Source organism: Equus asinus, chromosome 8, assembly GCF_041296235.1.
Source record: "Equus asinus isolate D_3611 breed Donkey chromosome 8, EquAss-T2T_v2, whole genome shotgun sequence".
Taxonomy (NCBI): domain Eukaryota; kingdom Metazoa; phylum Chordata; class Mammalia; order Perissodactyla; family Equidae; genus Equus; species Equus asinus.
Window position 1 is genome coordinate 70,503,831 of NC_091797.1, and position 16,696 is coordinate 70,520,526.

The 16,696-nt window shown below is 55.2% G+C and overlaps 1 protein-coding gene across 3 annotated transcripts in view; it reads right to left on the reverse strand.

Moving 5' to 3' along the window:
- The window catches only part of ADGRD1 (adhesion G protein-coupled receptor D1), a 144,422-nt gene that overhangs the window by 32,837 nt on the left and 94,889 nt on the right, over positions 1–16,696 (reverse strand). The gene's annotated exons all lie outside the window — the stretch shown is intronic.

Sequence of the window (16,696 nt, forward strand, 5' to 3'; positions counted from 1 at the left end):
CTAAGCCACATGCCTCAAAGACCAGCTTCCTAAAGCTTGTTCCTGCAGAAGGTGCCACTGGGTGCTTCCTGCTATGGTTTACGGCCAGGTCTACAGCAAAGGCCCAGCCTGGAGCTCACTCCGCATCACTGCCCTCCACGTTCTGCACCAGACACCAGACATCAAGGTCCCTCCAGCTTGCCCAGTACACCCTGGGACCTTTGCCTCGGCTAAATTGCCTTCTCCCTGCTTCACTGGGACATAATCACAGCAAAAGTAGGCAACTCTAATGTCTGTAACAGTGCTGTTGGCAAGGACAGTGGAAATGCTCCAGACCCAGGAGGCCCCAATTCTGGAGCCCAGGAAATGTCAGTGGATCCAGGGAGCAATTTGGGAGCCAGCAGGACCGTGCCTGAGGATGGATAACTCAATGGATTTTACTACTTTCAGATGTGTGAGTCACTGCCAGTAACTCATTCCCGGGGCTACGAACACTTTAGTCCCAACTGAGTGGGGGGAGGGGAAGGAGAAGGCTGGACCCAGCAGCCTAGATGCGGGAGGGGTGGGCCCTCATTAGTCACCTCCTGTGTCTAACCATCTAACTGTTTACCAAAACAAGTTCCCTAGACAGGTGGGGCCAGCAATGTGTTCCTACAGCAGCCTTCTTGGAGATATCCCAAGATCTGGACCCCAAACTTCTCCACCTGCAGATAGACGGCCCAAGAGGTGTTCTGATTCAACAAGTACCCTGGGTGGGTGAATGAAAATACATTCCTGGAGCCACATTCCCATACTTTCTTCCTTGACACTCTAGCTCCTACAAGATATAGTTAGCGGGTCTTCCGTGAAACGATGTTTCTGGTTTTAGACAAGTTCAGAGAAAGCTGAGTTCTCTATCCCCCTTTAAAGACTTTTGATCAATATAAGAAATTTAAGAGTTCTGAGGAATCCTGCAGGTAACAAATATTTAGCTATGTTAAACTTGGCGTTTCTCAAACTCTTTGGGGAAGTAAAAGAAGAGAACACCTCTAGACATGTAGTTTGGAGGTGCTGTTATAGAGGAAGTGACATCTTCCAGAAAGTGGACTAAAATCAAATACAGAAAACACTAATATTATACCAAAAATGTAATCTTTCTTTGCTGTCTCATAAGACAATTGAAAAGTCTCGTTGTCACCATTACAGTGATCTCTGCCTAGAGAGGTACGGAGTATCGGTTACAAAAGTTAATGGGCATCAGCACACTATCAACTGTTCTTGGAAGTGAAGGTCCTTCTCTGCAGCACTCACGAAATTGAGCCAATGGAGATGTCAGCAAATGAAGGATTACAACAGTGCCTGTGTCCCAGAGCCAGCCTGGCTCCAAGGACATCTTCACTCCAGTGCCACCGGGAAGCCCTCTCCCTAGTCTGGCCCTGAGCCCACGTGCTCCACATGAGTCCTCCTCCTCCCTGTCCATCTCTATACTGCCTTAGTCATCTCACATCCCACCGGTGGGGTGCGTTCCACTCTCTGATACCACTGTTCTGTCTCATGGGGGGGTCTTCTTTCTCCCAGAGAGATGGGCTCTTTGAGGATGGAGATCACTTTAAGGAAACTGTGGGTGTCTCATCACCCACAGCCCTGAGGACAGCAGGGTACTACTGAGAACGATGGTTCTCCAGAGGTATTTGCTGAAATATACCCCAGCAGGGTAAAAAGAGCCCTCAAGTCTACTCCCTGACTCCATTACTGATTCACCATTAAAAGTTTACTTAACCTACATCACTGTTCATATACCTCTTACAGAGAGAATAAAACTTCACCTCCTCCATTCACAGATTTGTAGCGAGCTTCCAGCGGCCTAATGTTAGAGTTCACTGCACAGTGCAGAAGCTTCCTGGGTGTGAGGGCAGAAACTGGTCAGCCATACTCACTGAAATCTTTGACCCCTGTTTTCTACATACCTACTCTGCCTGGAGCTTCTGATAAATGAGATTTCAGCCCTAGCCTCAGACTCACACCTACCCAATCCTGTGCCATGCACCCTACAACCCTACTGTCAACCAACCAACCTTACAACCTTACTTACAATCAACCAACCTTACTACTAGAGTCAACCAAATCTACCATCAACCAACCCCACCACAAACCAATTCTGCCATCAACACACCCTGTCATCAATCTACCTTAATATCAACCAACCCCATCATCAACTAACCTTACCATCAACCAACTCTACCATCAACTAACTACCATCAACCAACCCCACAATCAGCCAACTCTAGCATTAACCAACCCTACAATCAACCAACTCTTTATCACAACTTTTACCAAGCCCACCCAAAGCTAGCCTCATGCCAGGCACAATGGAGAACACTAAAATGAATGAGATATGGCCCCTCCTTGAACATAGCTAACAGCCTGGCCAGGCAGCCTCGAAACGGTTATACAGGACATAAGGCAAACTGTATTGGAGGGTCATATTTCACCCATTAGGTGAAAATGGTAGGTGATCTAAAGGAACTTGAAAACCCCCGAGACCCCCTAAAACTGGAGTGTCCATAGTTTGCGCATGTAACCTCATTCATGGCCCCTTTGCACAGGCGTCTTGACTAACACTCAGGAAGACCACAGAAGGGGCCAAGAGGAACCTGCATGCAGCAGTCAGGGTCTTCAGAGCTTTCCAGTTTAAGACGGCTGTCAGACCTCCAGGGCAGAGCAGGGTGGGAGGTGACCCTTGGAGAGACCCCGCTTGCCGGCAGGGTTCACCCCCTTCTCTTTTATATAAGGGCTTTATCACTTGAACACATGTCCAGCCATTGGTTTGTCAGTGTGAGTATTAAGTGAATGTGTGTCCCATGTTAGCTGCAGCTCCACTGTGACCTGCAGACAGCCTGGCCCTAAGAGCCTGGAAGCGAGGGAGGGAGGAGCATAGCGAGGAGGGCGGGGCGTTCACACAGCTCAACAGGTGGGCAGGAAGCCGACAGAGAGGAGAGGAGAGGGCCTCTTAGACTGGAAGCAACGTGAGCTCTGGATAGCGAACTCCCCGAAGACAAGGGTGGTTGGTCTGACGGAGGATCCGGCAAGCTAGGTGCTCAATGAAGGAACAAGGATCAGAACACAACACCAGTCAGAGGTAGCGGGGCAGTCACAAGAGCGGAGGGCTAGGACAGGAAGAAGGTAACTGCCTTTACTCGGCACCTGCTGCATGCAGGCTGTGAATCCTCAGAGCAGCCCTGTGAATGGGCATCGTGGTTCTCATCTGCAGAGGAGGAAATTGCTTCGGGAAGTGACTGCCCAACACTACACAGCCAGAAGGGGCAGTGCCGGGACACCCCAGACAGCCTGTCCTTCATCTGCAACAAGCACGTGTTGAGCACCCACCGGGTGCCAAGTGTAAAACTTACACTGCAGTGAGGATAATAGATGAGAAACGAAGACACAAGCAGATAAACACACAAACGAATAAATGAGGCCGCTGGCTCCGTGCTTTGACGAGGCCACGCGGGAAACAGACAGGGGCCCTGGCAGACGTGACCTGCAGAGGAGGGTGAGGCGGGCCTGACAGCGTTCACACAGCCACAGACCTGAGAGTGGTTCTAGGTCCTTCGCTCTCCCCTCGGAGCCCACCCATCACCGAGTCCTGCTGGGTCCTCTGCCAACACGCATCCATACATCCCTCTCTCTCCCCAATTTCCAGAGCCTTTGCCTTAATCTCCTCCACCCCTCGGACCTCCTCCCTTCTCCCTACTGCACCCCGGGCCATCTTCAGTCGTCTCCACTCAGCAGACAGCGCTCGCAGACCGCCACCCCCACCACGGGCGCCCTTGCATCTGGAAGGAAATCCATCTTCCTCCACGGCCCTGCCTGCATCTCTGCCTCCTCACCACCTTAGTCACTCTCAGGAGGTCCAGACAAGAAAGCAAGACCCTCCCCGTAATTCAGGAGGGGGCACTTAACGAGGGAAGCTGGTTACAGGGGTGTGGGAGACCCTGGAAGAGCGGAGGGCAGAACACCAGAGAACAGCCCAGCAAGAGCCTCTGCCCTTGCAGATCGAGAAGGACGACAGGAGGAGGTGACGTGAGCGGAGCGAGCAGGGCCCCACAGAGCTGGAATCAGTCGGGACAGGCCCGCCCAGGTGAGCTGGGGTCAGGGAAGGAGGGACGGCACAGTGAGCAGGGACGGCAGAGGGGCCACGGCCAACACCAGCGAGCACCTCAGCAGAGGTGGATCACTCCAGTGCCCCCCTCTCATTGGCTGGAGTTGGCAGGAAGCCAGTTGTCAAGGGAGCCTAAGGCAGAGCAGGGCGAAGGACAAGGGGGGACACATCTGAGAGCAAGCTGGAACATGCAGCCGCTCCCTGGGTCAGCCTCTGGCCCTGAGCACTCAGCCCCTCGCTGCTCCTGGACCCTGCACGCTCCGCTCCTCTGTCTCTACCGCCCGCCCCGGGCTCTTTGCAAGGCTGGCTTCTTCCCGCCTTCTGGCCTCCCAGCTGCTGGAATCCAGGCTCTGGGGGAGCCTGCCCTCCCTTGGGGCTTCTCTCTGACTCTCGCTGAGCCATGCACCTTCCTTCAGCCCCTGGCCAGCAGGAGCATGCAGCTCCCTGGGCAGCCCGGGTTTGGTGACAGCCCCTGGTCTTAACCAGCTGTAGCTTTTGTCAGCAGCAGCAGCCAGCCTCCCCTGTGCCGAGTCCAGGCTGCAGGTGCGTGTTGTGTTCCACTGAGGGAAGTGCATCACCAGCCGAGGGCCTGCGGAAACGAGCTCCTTGGCTGCTTGCTGGCTGCTGTCGGGGGCCAGGACTGGCACCCACAGGCTGCAGCATCCAGCAGGTGGGATTTCTTCCCACTGGATGCACAAAGACTTGACTCCCATGGCTTCAAAAAGACGTCAGCGACTTGCTTTCCTCAGGCTACTGTTACCTCATTGAAGGAGTCAGCTGGGGGCCGAGGACTGAGCCATTTCACCCCCTGGTTACCCAGGCCAGGCCCCCGGGCATGTCTCACCACCTCCCCTCAGCCACACAGCTTGTGTATCAGTCTGAAGCCAGCTGGGAAAACAGAAACTACTCTAGCCTTTCAAAGAGTGGAAATTTAATTCAGGGAAGCATTTACAAAGGGGAGAAGAGAGCTGAGATGCCACAGGGATGATGAAGCCAGCGACCCTGGCCCTAATCACAACAGGAAGCCACCTCCCCTGGCGGGAGGACCAGAGCCCAGGGCTCATGGTCACCTGAGGAAGGCCACAGTCATGGGCTTGATGAGCGGCCCAGCAGGAGCACCATGAGAGAAGACGGGGCACCCAGCCTTGCCTCTGTTCCTCCTCTGTTGGGGGAGGCACTGGACAAGAGGAAGACGTGGACCCAACCTGCAAGCCGCCCTGACACCCACTGGCATGGCATTGGGGCTGGAGCAGACCCCCGACAAGTGGAGCTGTAAGCTCTGTGAACACTGAAAACCGCACAGTGCTTGACCCAGCCGTCCCACTGTAGGAATTTATCCTACATACTCGCAAGCGAAGGCAAGGATGTCTGCACAGATATCTACTACTTGCAGTGGCCAAAGACTGTCGTCACCTAATTCCATCCACAGAGGCTCAGAGAAGTTGTGGGGAGACCCTGCAGGGGTTAGAACAGAGGTGGATCCTTGCAGACTGAGGTGGAACAGTCCCCAGGCCCCAGCGATAGGTGTTCAAAAAGTGCAGGACAGTCTTTCCTCTGCACGGCCTTTGTCTCGAGAGCAGAGGGCTGCACAGGCAGACCGTCTCTGAAGGGACAGAACCAGCCGCTGCTTCCGCGGGGGACAGGGAGACAGCCCTCGGCGGTGCTGCACCTTCCCACGTGCACACATCATCTTTAGAGAGAACGTAACTTAGAGAGTCCACAGGTTTCCTGTCACGTTGCTCCCCGACGCCCTGGCTTCATCTCAGTCCTGGAAAGAGCCCTCAGGCCCCTCAGGCCTGACACGGCGGGTTGGCAGCTTCTCAGAGATGGTCCGGCTTTTCCCCCTCTGGCTTCCACCACATTGCAGAGACCTATGATGCTTATGACAAAAAATGTGGACTTTACCACATAACTGGACCATAACACACTTCAATCCCTCAGCCTCCCAGCCCAGAGCTGACCGCCCTGAGCCGACACGGAGCCCTTGGCCTCCCTGTCCCACAGAGGCCGGGTTGTGCATCAGTGCTGTGGGGCCTCCGGGGTGGAGACACCCCCTGCTCCAAGCTGGTTCATCGCCTTGCGTCCCCACTCCCAGCCACCACCCTCACTGCAGACCCTGGAATGAGGTCTCGATTCTGAAGACAGCCCTGAGACAGGAGCCCACAGGATCCCCCCGTCAGCTTCCCTCTGCAGAGTAGCTCAAACCCCCACACAGCCCCAGAGCAGATGCTTCTTCTGGAAGATTCCAGAACAAATGAAGCAATGGCTGCTTTTCCTCTAAAAGTAGCAGCCGGGTCTGGTTGGAGGAGAGGGGATAAGTAAATTAGCAGGAGCGGATCCTGACCCCACGGTGAGGAAACTCTCTCACTGTCTCTAGGATGGGACCGGGCCAATGGAATCTGAGCTCTCGACAGCACCTGGCCACTGCCTCTTGCACCCTCATGTCCTATCCCACCTCCTGGGCCTGTGCCATACATCCCGGGTGAGCCCGGAGGCTGCCCTGCGAGCCTGGGGTTCTGAAGGGACAGAGAGGGCAGCAGGAGTGGCCCTGCCCCAGAGCTCAGCAGACATACTGACATGCGGGCCCCATGGAGCTGACAAGGCCCAGTGCAGGGGAGAGCCCGGGAGCCCAGGGGAGACCTGAGGAAGAGAGGTGGGAGGGGGCAGGGCAGGGAGGGAGGCAGGAGGCACCATCTCCCCATCCCAGGGCAGGGCTGGGAGCACCCAGCTCTCAGGCCATCTCAGGCTCTTAGGCCCCGGGGAGGGAGGTGGGTAAGAAGAGAAAGTGCCAAGTTCATGGCCTGGAAGGGCTCTGCTGGTGAATCAGTACAGTATGGAAGAGCGAGTGTGGAAGTCAGAGCCCAGAGGACGGCCGGGACGCAGCAGGACCTTGTCTGCGACCCTTTTCCTAAACAGCTGCACAGACCCAGGAAGTCAGAAGCAATGTGGGGGGTTTCTGGGTCTGTAAGAGGAAGGCATTTAGGACAGGCCCCTCCGGGGCTCACACACAGTGAGCCGTTACATTCTCGGGACAAGAAAAGGGCAGAACAAACCGACTTTTCTGCAGGTGGAGTTCGCCTCTGCCCCAGACCGGAGGAGAGTGGTGGAGGTGGGGGCTCCCCTGAACCTCCATAGGACCCCCATCTAAAGGGAGATGGGTCACCCCGCCTCTGTACCCATCAGCCAGAGGACTCTGACGTCCTTCAAAAGAATGAACAGAAAGGGGGATGCCTGGCCACGAACTGACACGCAGTGCTGGGAGGTCTGAGGGCCCCAGACTCAGGCCCCCGGGGGGGAGGGGCCAGCCCCACTCCACCCCAGCCCATTCCCTACTCCTCTCTCATGTGGCTCCTCAGCTGTCCTGACACCTCCAGGGGCCTCATGCTAGTGCTGACATCACTGCGACCTCAGTCAGGCTGGGTGCTCAGAGCTCAGTACTTGGGGCTGGGTGTTCGGGGCAGGGAGGCATCTGACGCCCAACACAGCTCCACGAGGAGAGGGTCCCCACTTACATCCCAGACAGGAAACTGAGGCTCAGAGCGGGCACTTGCCCCAGGCCATGCAGTGTGACAGGGGAGGGACCCTCAGTACATGGTTGACTGAAGCAGGAACAGAGCCACGCAGCAGGTGCTCATCAGATGCCTGAGTAAGGGAGAAGCACATGAGGAGCCCCGGGCAAGGAGCCTGTCTCCCTACGGTGCACCGTGCCCTCTGCCAGCACCATCTACGTGTTGGCCTGGCCTGTTTGTGACACACCCACGGGGACCACAAATACAGCTCAGAGAGTGGGCATTTCACCAGCCCCCAGTGCTACCTTGTAATCAGGCTCCCACGCCCGCCTGGCCCCCCTCCCTGGCAGCCAGAGCCGGCTGAGTGGCCTCAGGCGGCCGCACCTGGCCTAGCCAGGGAACTGCTGAGTGCGGGTCCTACAACCATCGGCCCAGAGTAGACGCAGCCCCAAGGGATGGGGAGGGGTGCTGAGATGGCGGGCCCCACTGCAGCTCCTGCCTGGGAAGGTGTGTGGGCCCCGACAGTGCCCTGCTCTCCCGCCCGTGGCTGGATTTAGAAATGCCAAGAAAAGCCTAGAGTTTGCTTCAGGACATGGATTCCTCTGAGTCACAGACCACAAACTCCAATGCCTCCAGAGACACATTTTCTATAAATTCACGAGGCCAGCTGTGAGCCTGCGTACATAATAAACAACAGGGACTATTCTTCCAGAAAGATCTTTTCCATTATTTTTTAACAAAAGTCCCTCTTAGTAGAAACATCATTTTCCTACCCTAGGAAAGAACAAGAAGCATTTTCCTGTCCTCCAAAAGGAGAACAATGATGTGAATATGATGCTGAGTGGCCACTGGCCCAGAGCATGAGGAAGGCAATAGGGAGTGCTGGGGACTGTGGTGAGCTGAAGCCCACACTGCTGCCTGCAGGGGGCAGTGGCTGCTCAGTCAGGAGTGGAAGCTGCGTGTGGCCGTATCTCTTTTTTTTAAGAAAACCAGAAATCCAAAATTTTAAGTAATATATATGGGTTTCGAAACATTGTCAACTTTTTTTTTTAAATTTAAACCTCTGTGGGTTAAATGGAACACGTCCACTGGCCAAAGTCAGCCTCCAGACCACAATGCGAGACTGTCTTACTGACTTGCTCGTCCCCTGTGACTGCCAGGCCCCTCCCCTGGGCTCCTGATGGGAAGGCGACAGGTCCCTGGGTACTCGCTTTCCCAGGCCGCACCTATCCTGGCAGAGAGCTCCTGCTGCCCCCTCCCCAGGACAGGTGCCTGTGCCCAGGCCGCTCCCAAGGAGCCCAGGAGGAGCTGAGGACGGGCCAGGGGGCCTGTGTGGGGCAACGCAGGGGAGCAGCCACACGTGGAGGGTCAGCCACCTGGAGAAAGTACAGCGGCACTGCGTGGGCCTCTGGTGCTTCTGCCAGCTAAGGGACGGCACCCACCACTCCCTTACCTTGGGTGTCGCCCTCCCCACCGGGGCAGCCTTGCTGGGAGTGTCCGTCACTGCGTGGAGCTTTCCCACGTTAGACAGCCAGACTGTCCCCTGGAATGCAAACCTTGGGGGAGGGCCCCAGAAGCAGGAGGGACTGCACCACCCCTGAGGCGGCCCTAGTGTCAGCCCCTCGGCCAGAGCCTTCCTGTCCTCACCCCCTGACCCCTCCAAACCCTGACTGTCCTGATGTCCCTTCGTATACGTCCTGTTATGTTGGCCCCCGTGGTTACTGTTGCTTCCACAGCAAATCCAGGGGGACCACCTCCTGGGACCCTGGCAGGGCAGCCCACCACTGCAGCCACCGCTGCGGGACCCTCGCTCCCTGGCGCCCCCCGCTGGTCGGTCCTGAGGATGACAGAAATTCAAGTACCACCTACCGGCCCTGGAGCAGCCCACAGTCCGCATGCCTGCCCAGTGGTGTCAGCGAGTCCGGTTTACAGACTAAACGGCTTGCACGAGGCATTCTGGGCTCCAGGGAGAACGCTTCCTTATTTCCCCAAGCTCCTCTCCCCTGTGGAACTGACTCATTCGTCCACGCACTCTTTCAGGCCATAAACACTTATGCAGCACCTGCTGCAATGCCAGGCTCTAAGCCACTGGGGGTTGGGAAGGAGCCGTGAAGGAGATGCGCTCTCCAAACCGCCACACCTAGGAGCAGACCTCGGAAACCGCCTCTCCAAGCTGCTGATTTTATTATCCAGTCATTTTACGTAATTCCACACAAACGCATAAACGGGAGGGTATCACGCAGGCCGGGGTTTCAGTCTAGTCTCCCCGGACCCTTACTGGGCTCGCCCCCCACCTCCTGCCCCTGCTGGACACACGTGGCCCCTCTGACACTGCTAGCAACCTAGAATGCAGCTTCTATACCTTCCACATCATCATACAATCATATAACAACAAGTAAATTCACATACACGAACACACGCACACACGGGGATCCGACACCATTTCATAAAAATGGGATATTTATGCACTCTGTTCTGTGTCTTGCCCTTTTCACACAACAATACCTTGGAAATCCCTCCAAATCCGTTGGCATAATTACAATTCCTTCTCTAGTAGCCACATTTTATTTCTTGATTAATCGTTCCCCCTGCTGACATGGAGGTGCATCCCATTCCTTGGCGTAGATGTGTCAGGATTTACGCACTCATCTGTGTAAGCTTCACTGATGCTTCTGCTATTTCCGCTACAAATAAGGCTGTAAAAGTTATTTTATTTTATCCTTTTGCGTATTATCTTGCTTTCTGATTGTTTTCACTCTTTGACGTAGATTCTCGGGGGTGTGTTGATAAGTGACAGGGTCTGTTCTGGATTCTCTGCTGTTCCGATGGCTGCCTCCCTGTGCTGACGGCAGCCCCATGCTGTGGGGTCACAGGAGCTTCCCCGTGTATTCCGGTCCCTGTCGCAGCAACCCTCTCCTCCAGCTCTTTCACTTAATATCCTTGGCTACTCTCGAAACTTCCCGTTCCAAATTAACTTGAAGATAATTTTATCCAATAGAAATAAGTTAATTTCTTGGGAGCCAGACTGGATTTGAGCGCGGTAATTTTAAAGATGGAGAATGTGCATCTAGGGAGGTGCCAGCTGGCACTACCAGTGACGGACCCAGATCTACCAGCATCAGTGCCCAGGTTCGTTCCCCTGGTCTGAAATGCACTTATGGCAGGAGGCTGAAGCCCCAAGATGGAGCTGGGTTTCTGTGATTCACATTTAAAATAAAGATACCCATTCTTGTCCACTGTTGGAGGAGGTATAAGTTGGCACAGCATCCCCAGAGAGCAACGTGGCAATGTCCTTGAACACTTGAGTGCCCATGCCCTTTGCCCACAGATTCCCCTGCCAGGAATTTAGGCCAGAGAAGTGTGTACAAGCCCGTGCACTGAACCGGCAGAACAGCCAAAGCCTGGGGCTGCCGTGGTGCCGACGGCGGGTGAGCGGACGCAGCCTCAGCGCAGAGGCTCCTCGTCTCGCAGTGACGGGCGGCGTGACGAGAAGGAGGCGGAGGCATGGGCACAAACCACGAGGGTGTTGGAGCCACGGAGCAGGCAGGGAGCCTTGTTTGCGGCATGACAGTCCGTGTGTGAGGGCACGCACTCCTGTTTGGAACCGAGAACGGTTCTGGGAGGAGACGCAAGACGCCGGTGACAGGACTGTCTTCGCGGGAGTGGAGTTAGGACGCCAGGAGACCGTGGAGAAAGTTATTTTTCACTCAATACTCTTTTTCCTCCTTGATTTTCTTAAACGTATGTATGTATTAGCTACTGCATTAACTAAAACTATTTCCAATAAAAGAAGAATATCAGGACGATTAACTAAAAACGGTCACAGTCGGGGTGACCAGATGCTCTGGATCAAGGGGGCCCTACTGGTACCACGGTCTCCTGGATGGTGACTCTCCGACCAGCCTTCAACAGGAGGTGGTCCAGGCCTGTTTCCCGCTCACCTTGGCAGGAGCACAAAGGCTGGTGCAGTCTTACCTGCTTAGGGAAGGCCCACCCTCCAACGCCCCCCTCCTGGGGTCTTTTGGTCAGATGAGCCCTCACTGCTGGTGAGCAGAGCCGTGGCCAGGTTGGAGTCCATGGCACGCTCTCACCAGGAAGAGACAAGCAGAGTGAGGCTAGAAACAGCCAGGTGGGTCCGGTCCTGGGAGCCTGGACTGTCCCTTGAGCCCAGCCCACTGTCTGAGTCACCATGGAGGGGAAGCGCCAGCCGATGGATTCTAGAGAATCCCTCGGGTATGCTGGCTTGCCATGCCCCTGACAGCTGAGAGGCTCTGCTCACTCGGGGGGAAAGGGGCCCCTGACAGCAGCCCACCGAGGGCAAGCTGGGTGGTTGAGGAGCCAGGAGAAAAGGGATGCGTGGACACGAGCTCCGAGGAGAGAGCCTGGAGGCAGAGCCAAGAAGACCCGGGTTCAGGTCACGGAAGTGGCTGCCCAGCTGTTTTCATTAATCCTTTAAAAGTGCCACGGCTTGGGTTTCTACTGGTAATAACTGCCTTAATTCTTCTCACATTCATTTTTAGCATGGATAATTTTAAATCATTTTCAAATCAACCTTTCCTGGCAACGAGTAGATATGATTTGCTTCCATGAAGACACCCACAGACAATCTAAATCTGGTGTCACCTACACTGAGTGGTGACAGATTTGTCATCTTACGTGCTCTGTGACCCCGGTGTTTTCAGCTTGCTGGACTGTGCTGCCTCCCTTCCTGCCTCTCCGCCAGCTCTCACGACACAGCTCGTGGTGCTTCAGCCCCCTCTGCCCTGCCCTGCCCAGAAGAGCCTCCCAGGTCACAGAGGGAGACGGACGGGATTAGTCCTCAGCGTGTAAAGGACCCAGAGGAGGGAGCCCTGCCCACAGGCCATCCCGGGCCCGGGCCTGTGCCTGAGCTCTGGGATTCCGAGGGCTCTGCTCCCTGGGTGACCGTGGGGAAGCCCGAACCCTCATGTGTAACCTCGAGGATGACAGCCCCTCACTCACACAGAAGGAGGGAACACACGCTGTGCGAGCACCTGACACAGGGCCTGAGCTGTCCTCGCTGTCACTGGCAGGTGGTCTGCACTGTGACCGCCAGGATTACAGCCGCCCTCACTGACCGCGGTGCCTGCCCTCCAGGGCCGCCCCGTGGGCTGAGCTCCTCGTAAACCATTCTTTGTTTCCCGGGCCTCTGGAACACCTCTCCTAAAAGGCGGCCCGCAGGTTTCCCACTGCAGCTGGCCTCCAGGAGGATGACGTGTCTGAGGCCCTCCCTCCAGTCCCCCAGCCAAAGTCCGGTGTCTACAGGCTTCTGATGCACATTCGGGGCCAGACGCTCCTAACTCACCCTTCAGATCTGTAACAGTCGGCCCGGCTGTCTCCACAGAACGGGAACAGAAACCCGATCTGACTTGTGCAAACCAGTGCCTACGTCCAGGTCTATTCAGAGAGCGGCCCGGGGCCAGCAGTGCCTGGGCATCCCCTGAGCCTTGTTAGAAATGAGGACCCTGGCCCACCTGGACCTGCTGAATCAGAGCCTGCATTTTCAAAGGCCTGGCTGGTTCTGAGCAAGTGGAGGGAGGGCAGCTGGTCTGGGGACATCGGGCTGGGCCAGCTCATGGACATACCTCTCACTCATGGCCTGGAAATAAAGATGACACATCTAAAGCTCAGGAGATTTCACAGCGAACCAGATCTCTAGCTTTTCTCCCTAGGAGATGGCGCAGCACTGGGTCTCATCTGCAGTGGCCGCCCCATCGGCAGAGAGGACTCTCATTCACCACCACCCCACCCTCCACGACGGTCCCCCACTTCCATCCCTCTGTCACCTCTCTGTCCCCTGACATCCGAGTCTGAAGCTCCTGCCTCTGAGCCCCTTACACTTCCCTGGGAGCCACAGCAGCCTCAGGCCTTTGCACCTGCTCCTTCCTCTGCCTGGAGTCCCTTCTGTCCATGGGGCTCCACTCCCACCTTCCTGAGGTCTCTAACCCATTGCCACAGCTGTCCTCTTTAAAACAGCACCACCGTCACCCAGGTCATGTTCTCTCGCCTTACAATATTCTCTTCATCACCCTCACTGCCACACACATAGCATGCTTCCATGGCTGAGTGTCTGCATCCCCCCCAAGACCGTGAGCACTGTGATTTTTCCACTGCTATCTTCCAAAGTCCAGACTAATGCCCAAAAGCCTGGGGTCTTCACCTAGAACTCAGCAATTGGTTGTTGAATGAATGAAGGACCACAGGCAAAACCATCCCTGTCTCTGGGCCTCATTTTCTCCACTTGTAAATGAAGGGACTTGGCCACAGCATCACTCAGACCCTCCCAGTTTTACTGACATATTGTGTTCTGCGTGGCAGCAGCTCAGTGCCTTTTCCTCTGGAATGGCAAGGTGAGTCACTGGACTCTCACTGACACCAGAGGGATGCGTGAATGAGCCGTGTGGGCTGAGGCCTGGAGGAGCGAGGAGAGGAGGATGTGCGGCAGAGGAGACAGATGGAGGCACGAGCCTCACGGAGGCCAGGCTGCTCACCTCCTGGGGTCCGACCGTGGTGAGAAATATTTGTGATATCATGACCCACAGAACAGGATAGGAAAGGATGACGGAGAAAGAAATGGAATGGATGGGATGGGACAGAATGGAAGAGAAGGGAGAGGATGGAATGGATGGGATGGAATGGATGGGATGGGACAGGATGGAATGGATGGGATGGGATAGGACGGAATGGATGGGATGGAAGAATGGATGGGATGGATTTCAGGGGCATCTCCTGCAGTCAAGGTCATTGACACCCAGGCTCACAGCACAGACTTCCCCTTTCCACTTCAGTGCACTCTGGTATATTGCACTTTATTCTATTTCATTTTCCCTTAAATTGCTAGCAACGGCCCTCCCTAGCTACTAATGGTTCACAGCCTCCTGTGCACAGCCCTGATTTAGGAGCAGTGGAGGAGGATAAAAGAGCTGAGGGATAATGAGAAAGGGGTTTTGACAGAGTGCGTGGGAGGAATGGAGAGTAAAAGGGAAGGCGACCAGGTGCAGTCGCCTGATGGGCAGCTGCTCCCTAGACGTCACACCCACTGGGGTTGTCTGGGGGTCACACCTGCCTGAATAAACATTTACCTCTAAGGGTGCTCTAAGGGCAAACAAGTGGGCGCACACCCCACAGGCCCTATGATAGAACCACCCTTTGGAAACTCAAAGTGCACAGTGTGAAGGACGCCTGGCCTGTAGGTGCCTCGGCTTCATTTCATGCCCGGTCAGGGTTCCCAGACATAACCCACGCTTTCTTGGCAACTCCGATTGATGGGATTGCTGAGGAGTCTGCACACTCCACTCTCTCACTTGAAGTTTCATCACAAGCAGGGCAAAGGGGGCCATTTGTCCAGGCTCCCACACATGGCCAACGTTGGGTGTGTCTGTGCATGGGGGGTGTGTGGGGGTCGGGGGTGTGGTGCCGACCCCATGTCCTCTTAGGGCTAGCAGGGAACTCCCCGCTGGATTCTCCACAAGCAGATCATGTTCTCGATGCAAAATCCATGCTGCATTTCTCAAACAGAAAGAGCCACCGCACGCTCAGCGCCCTCCATCCCTGACTCCGAGCCCATGTCTGCCTCCTGCCCTCTGCGCTCGCTGCTCCTTAACCTGGAACAGTCTTCTCCCAGGCCTTCAAGAGACTAGTTTCTTCAGCCATTCAAATGTCCCTTCCGCGGAGACACCTCTCCGGACCACACCGTCAGAAGGCCATCTCCTTCCCCCGCCACCTTCTCCATTGCTCTCTTCAGTGCTCTTCCTACACTTATTGCTATTTGAAATTACCTATTTATTTGCTAATCTGTTTATTTTCTGTCTTTCCCACTAGAATATAAGCTCCTCAAAAGCAGAAACTCAGTATTTTTCTTGTTTGCCACTGAACCTCCAGGGCCTGCCCCATCGTAGGTGCTGACAAGTACGTGTTGAATGATGATGGATGAGGTCCTTACGGGGCAACCAGTTGCAATCTTGGTGTTGCTACAGGAATCACACATTCCAGACAGAACTGATCCAATCAAGCACTCCTCAAATATTTGCTGACGCCCGATCTACGCAGTCCCTGGCCTCCAGAATCCCAGAGAATGGAGCCTGTTCCTAAACAAACAGATCCCGGTGGAGTGGATGTGCCCAGGGAGGGCGGGCCACCCCCGTAACAGGAAGGGGGTTTGCCGGAACGCCTGCCAGAGCAGGTCAGGACAGCAAAGGTCACTTTCAGCAGGTGCAGACATCCCAGCCCCCAGCTCATTTCCCAGGCTCACCCGCCTCCCTCCACTCAGGCACAAGGAGCAGGAGCTCGAGCACCTGCCCAGAGGAGGGGAGGGGCTGCTGAGCCAAGCTGGGTGGAGAGCACAGCTCTGCTGAAGCAGGGAGGCTCTGCTCAGCTCCAGCCTCCCTGTTCTGAGCAAGAACTTGGGCGCAGCATCGCCAAACCCTCTGAATCTTCAAGAGGAGCCAGAATTTCAGAGTCGTAAATAAAATTTTTCAATTTCCAAAACACAGTTTGGGATGAAACAAAATTTGTCTATAGGTGCCTGGCTTTGGTGGACCTTAGGAGATCCTTAGGAGGAACAGCCCCACCTCCTCCTGCCTCTCCTCCCCCACCGTAGAATTGGGGGCCTAGAAGCCCATGAAGTCATTCACACACAGGTGTCAGAGACTGAAAACAGGTCCAAGGATCCCACCCAGGGGCATCTGCATTTTTAAAGAGCACTTTTTTCTCTCTTACAAGCTATGCTTGCCTTGAACCAAAGAAATGAATCTCTAGCCCTTAGGGCTGACCATGAAGCCCAGTAGGAAATAAAGATAAAATATTCTGAACCAACCAGGAGGCCCCCTCCATCCTTAACCTGAGGCTCCAGGGAGGATGTCATGGTCCCATTTAGAGAGAAGGAGACCAGAAGGTTGTTGAAAATCACTTCGCCCACCACAGGGCTTGCTAACTCTGGAGCTAGAAGTCAGGTCTCTCAGAAACAGGCCCAGTGCCCTGTCCAGCCCAGTGTCTCCTGTCTCACAGCAGCAATGCTCAGAGGATGTGGCGTAGGCACACTGTAGACATA